The sequence below is a fragment of the Hippoglossus stenolepis genome, chromosome 6 (genome assembly GCF_022539355.2).
Source record: "Hippoglossus stenolepis isolate QCI-W04-F060 chromosome 6, HSTE1.2, whole genome shotgun sequence".
NCBI classification, from domain to species: domain Eukaryota; kingdom Metazoa; phylum Chordata; class Actinopteri; order Pleuronectiformes; family Pleuronectidae; genus Hippoglossus; species Hippoglossus stenolepis.
The window spans coordinates 2,702,794-2,709,192 of NC_061488.1; positions in this window are offsets into that span (position 1 = coordinate 2,702,794).

The following is a 6,399-nucleotide window of genomic DNA, read 5'->3' on the forward strand; positions in this document are numbered from 1 at the left end:
AAGTTGTTTGAGAGGTTCACACACACACACACACTGTAATTTTGTTCGTTGGATCAAATAAGTTGATGGAGAGAATCAAAGAAAACAGGAGGAGAGAAAAACAAAGACAAAAGGAGTCAGATTGACTGTCTCCAACAAAAACATCTGTCTACTTTACTTTACTCTACCAGGAAGGTCCCACTGAGATACAATATAACAAGGGATCCTCTGGTGAAGATGGAAATGACTTAACAGCCCTAAAACTAAATGTGGTTCCCACTGTGGAGTAAGTTCTGAATCTGTTACACAACGCTGAACAAGTGGAGGAAACGAGGGCAGGTATGAAGACAACGTGTGAAGAGCAGCCGGACGTCCTCTCAGAGCTCAGCTGCAGGCACGTGACCTAATTCAATTTACATCTGGGTGTGAAATCGTTTCCTCCTCCTGTGCCACCACAGACAAAATCCTCACAAATGTAAGAACGACATCTTGCAAAATAAGCATGATTGTTTTTTAAACCCAGCGGAATATCTATTATAATCCAGCAGCAAATGAAAATGTGACTGAATCGCTGTGACAAGTGTTTCAGGGAAATCACTATTCACGCCAGTGTCAGAGTGAGAGTAACGAGTAACGTTCATTACTCTTATATGAAGTATGAAAAAACTGATGACGTAGCGAGCGTTGGGGAGGACACTTCATATCCAGGGGTGGGGCCAAGGGAGAGGAATCAACAGAGCCAGGTCAAGTGAAAGCAGCGGTCATCATGATGTCATGTGATGTCATAATACTCCCACATGACTCTGGCATGTACGACGGAGTATAAAGAGGTTTAAGTAATAAATCTAATTCAAATAATCAACATGAGCAGAAGATGTTCATGTCCTCAAATGGTACAATCCTCTCGTCAAATGCACAATGACAAGTCTTTATTTACAGCTGAGTGTGTGACGCAAAAACAAATCATTCAATTTGGAAACGCAAATGTCTGATTGATGTGGGTTATAAAATAAATTTGAGTGTAAATACTGACACTTGAATCTGCAGTTGTCCTTTTATAGTCTAAACAAATCAAATGAATTCACTTCACTGACGTAGTTTGTTGGTCGTTCGTTGACCTTTGTGCAGTTTGTCCCTGACAGTCTCAGCCTGGTACAGACTCGAGCGGCTGCAGCGACCTGACCTGAATACAGTGCACGGCTCTGATGTTCAAGCAGAAATGTTTTTTTATGTGAAACTTATCTACAATCTGCATCCTGTAAAGACCCACATTCAGTCAACTTCCTGTTTTTTAAAACTAGAACAGATCTGCAACATCAACACTTGCTGTTAACTCTCCGTAAACCTCCACGAGAATAAAACAGAAACAGTCGGAACTGAGATTTTATTTTTAGCGTGTTAACAGCAATTTGAAACACAGATTAAAAAGGGCATATGTTACAGTGGGTAGCTCGATCCAGTGAAATACAGATGATGCAATTGTTGATTTTCCTTCACACCGTAGAAACCTTGGTGATGAACGGGCGCATGATGGCTTGACGAGCAGCTGTCAAAGCTGAGCAGGAGTCTTTACGTGCATTGAGGTAAACCAGAGGGTTGAGGGCGCTGTTCAGACACACCAGCCCACGACCTATCTGATGAGCGATGTAAACTCCGTTGGACCAATTGTGACATTTCCTGTGTTTGCTCAGAACTCTTGACCAGAGATTTAGGTTCTTTAACAGGTGATAGGAGCTGGTTGCGTGAGTTCTCTGATGCTTGTGTGTCTTTGCTCAATCAGAATCAAACTCCGTCCTTAGCTGCCAGACCGACCACAGCTACTATGATTTCAACAGAACAAGAGATATTATTTCATTGTCTCCTGAGCACAGGTTTGGACAAATTCTTCCCCTGCAGATTAGCTGGTGTATGAGAGGTCGTGCATGTAGGAATGTGCCTGTACAGTCAAACATTACACGAGCAGAAGACGTCTTCTTTGTTCCACCTCCTTGTTACTTACACTCCTCCTCAATGTGGGAGTAAACAGAAATGCAAACCTTCTTTCTCCTCAGTGTCTTATCTCAACACTGGGCCTGTTGACATTCACCTGATTATACTTTATTCTAAGGAGGCAAACGACAGAATCCTTCCTCTGTTCTAAGTGATAGAAACTGGGTCAGAACTACACACAATCACAGATATCACAATTGTTTCATCAAGATCCACGAATGACTCTCTTGGATAATGGTGAAAATGTGAAAAAAGAAAACACATCCCACCTCGCAGGGTTAAAGAAAGTGATGACAAGTTCCTGGATGTGCCTCCTTATCCAGATCCTCAACTAGATCAATCATCTCCTAGTCAATGGCTCATCCTTCTGCCAAGTTCTGTGGAAACCACTTCTGTAGTTTTTTGCATAATTCTGCTCACAACAAACAAACAGTGAAGGGTGAAAACATGACGTCCTTGTCGGAGGTAGCAAATCTTGACTTATTGCTTTAGTTTGTTTGAGGCTCCTCGTGTCGTGACGGTTTCATCACACAAACTACAGCTGTCATGTTAGAGCGCAGACATTCAGGTGATGAAGATGCTTCAACACGTTTATATTGGAAGGTAAGAGTCGCCCTCTGGTGGCAGAGGCCAGCTACATGAACAAGAATCAGAAAGTTTTGATGGAAATTTAAAAAAACAAATACAACACACAAAGGTAATTCATAAGAATCTATGATTTCTACTTTTCTAAATATTCAACAATTTCAGCATTTTGTCGAATAAACTTAGTCATTTAAGACCTTTGGCCTTGAATTTAGGACCAAAAATTATTTGGATTTCATATTCACATATAAAATTCACTTTTCTACTTATACTCTGTGCTTCTTTGCTGTTTCTCTCTGATAATGTGAAGCTGCAGCATTCTTCAACTACTTCACATACTTCAACCAATCAAACATCAAATCCTTCTGCTTGTTCACGACATTTAAGTTTGCATTCAACTTTGAAAAAAAGGTTGTGGTATTTTTTAAAATCTTGTACAGTTTTTATAAAAATCTGTTTTGTTTTAGTCTTTTTAGATTTTATAATGTGAGTCTAAGTGTGACTGAGCAGTGACATCCCATCCATCTCCTTTCTATTTAGGATAAAGAGGAAAAGAAACCTTGCACTGAAACAAAGCACTTTTTTGCCGGACCTTTTGAAACAGTGGCAAACAAGTGTCAATACAGGAATGTACATAATATACTAAGATATAAATTAAATAAATATGTTTTTTATTGATTGAAAAAATATAGAATCATTTGTAAGAGCACACAGAGAAAATCCACAGAAGCACAGTCAGAGCGTCTGGTCACAATTAAGATTTGCAGTCATTACATTTCATTATATTACATGTCATTATATTACATGTCATATAACTGACACTTTTATCCAATGCGACTTACAATAAGTGCATCAACCATTAGGGTACAAACCCAGAGCAGCAAGCATCATGTAAGACCAGGTCAAGGTCCTCCAAGAGGCGGTGAAAGCGGCGGCTTGGCTGGAGATGCTTGAAGATGTAACTCGTCTCATCCCCCAAAGGCTTCTGACTATTGATCAAATTCGGTTTCTTTTCTCCCACTTCCATGGTTTGAGGAAATGTGTAAATCTTTTCCACCCTTTTCTGTTCTTTTTTGTCTCTGGTTTTTCCTCAACTTTGACCTCTGGTTCACCATCTGAGACCTCTGATTCACTGTCTGAGACCTCTGATTCAACATCTGAGACCTCTGATTCAACATCTGAGACCTCTGATTCAACATCTGAGACCTCTGATTCAACATCTGAGACCTCTGGTTCAACATCTGAGACCTCTGATTCAACATCTGAGACCTCTGATTCAACATCTGAGACCTCTGGTTCATCATCTGAGACCTCCAGTTCAACATCTGAGTCCTCTGGTTCATCATCTGAGACCTTAAGCCTGTGGGCTGAGACCTTTGAATTATTGGGTGGGATGGGTGGTTTATGAACTAAGACCTTTGGCTCGACATTTGAGACCTTTGGCATTTGGTCTGAAACCTCTGATGCATCATCTGAGACCTCCGGTTCATCAACTTTGACCTCTGGTTCATCATCTGAGACATCAGTTTCAAGGTCTGATAAATTAAATTCTTCGTCCAATCGATCATGGGTCTCTGGCACCTCATTGTCTGAGACCTCAGATTCAAGGTCCCATGATTTAGAGTCCCATGGATCAGTGCTCTCTGATTCATTGTCTGAGCCGTTTATCTCATGATTTGAGACCTTTGGCTTATGGTCTGAGAATTTGAATTCATGGTCTTTGTCCTGCAAGATCTTCTGTTCATACTCCGACATCTTCTGTTCATCCTTGAGATCTTCTGTTTATACCCAAAGATCTTCTGTTTATACCCAGAGATCTTCTGTTCCTCCTTGAAATATTCTGTTCCTCCTTGTAGATCTTTTGTTTGTACTCAGATATCTTCTGAGTATCCTTGGAGATCTTCTGTTTATACTCTGAGAACTTTTGTTTATCCTTGGAGATCTTCTGTTTGTACTCAGAGATATTCTGTTCATACTCAGATATCTTCTGAGTATCCTTGGAGATCTTCTGTTCATACTCTGAGAACCTTTGTTTATCCTTAGAGATCTTTTGTTCGTAGTCAGAAATCTTCTGTTCATACTCAGATATCTTCTGAGTATCCTTGGAGATCTTCTGTTTGTACTCAGAGATATTCTGTTCATACTTAGAGAGCTTGAGTTTATCGTTGGAGATCTTCTTTTCAAACACTGAGAACCTTTGTTTATCCTTAGAGATCTTTTGTTCATAATCAGAGATCTTTTGTTCATTATCAGATATCTTTTGTGATATGTTTTCATTGAATGCAATATCTTTCTTTAATCCTTCAAAGCTCATTTGAAGCTGATTTGAGACATTACTAAAGGCCTGACACATAGTATTAATTCCAACCAGATGTGCTGATGTTTGGGGCTGCTGGATGTTTTCCTTTTGCATCTTCACAATAACTCTCTCCATGATCTCCACGCTTCTTTTCAGACAAATCTATGAGCTTCAACTTTTTAACTCTGCAAGTATTTATAAATTGTTCTATATTAGAAATCAAGTTCTGGTGCTGCATCTCCATGACTTTGATTATATCCGCAGAAGCCGCAGACTTGTTCAGCTCCATTTGAAGCTGCTCTTTGAGGTCCTGGATTTGTTTGTGGAGGAGCTTTTCCTGGTCAAAGTCAACTGGGTGGCTCTCGGCAGGTGGAAAAGGACAGGAGGCTGATTGCTTCAGCTGGTTGTTGCCATGCTCTAACTCTGTGATCTTAGTGTTGAGACACAGAATAGTTTGGTTCTTTTCTTCAATAATGGACTTCTGTTGAGATACTAGCTCCATTAAAAGCTCTGCCTTCCTTTGAACGAATGGTCCCTCTGCGATCTCTTGAATGGAGGGCTCATTTTGGGAAATGGTGATAAGCTTCTGAAGTAATGTTTTCAGGATCTCCTTCTCTGCATTTTCTGCTTTGTATTTTTCCTCCATACAGTCAAGGGCCTGCTGAAGCTGCTTAATATTAGCGCTTGTCGCTGCAAAAAGGGAACTCTCCTTAAAGGTCGACACCTCATGTCTGCCTGGATAATGTTGTTCATATCGGAGCTGGTGGTCCTGGGTGTTTCTTGGTAACCTGTTCATTGTTGCCATCTTGCTTAAGAATATAAGCTCCTCTTCGCCTTTGTTCGGCGGTGCAAGTAAATAAAGTGTAGTACCGCCACATCAGGTATACATGATGATGTCATTATGGTCAAAGGAGTGTTGACTCCATGAAATCATTCCAAAGATCAAAGGAGTAAACACTACTCGAACTTGAATCATTTCCTGTCCTTTGTATTTGTATTACACAAAGGTAATTCATAAGAATCTATGATTTCTACTTTTCTAAATATTCCGCAATTTTAGCATTTTGCAGAATAAACTTAGTCATTTAAATTTCAGTTAAAAGATTCAGAGTAATCTGAGACTTTTATTCTGGGTTCCTTTGTGAGCCTGCCAGAGAGGTGGCATCATGCACTGGATTTTCATATGGTCTCTTTTTCAATATTGATGGATGATTTACTGATCAGTATATAATGATAAATACGCAGTTTATCAAGGTGCTAGCACTTCTTTCTCCGTCTCACTCCTGTTTCTCTCCCTTTCTCCCTCTCACTCTGTTTCTCTCCCTTTCTCCGTCTCACTCCTCTGTTTCTCTCCCTTTCTCCGTCTCACTCCCTGTTTCTCTCCTTTCTCCGTCTCACCTCTGTTTCTCTCCCTTTCTCCGTCTCACTCCTCTGTTTCTCTCCTTTCTCTGTCTCACTCCTCTGTTTTCTTCCCTTTCTCCGTCTCACTCCTGTTTCCCTTTCTCCGTCTCACTCCTGTTTCCTTTCTCCGTCTCACTCCTCTGTTT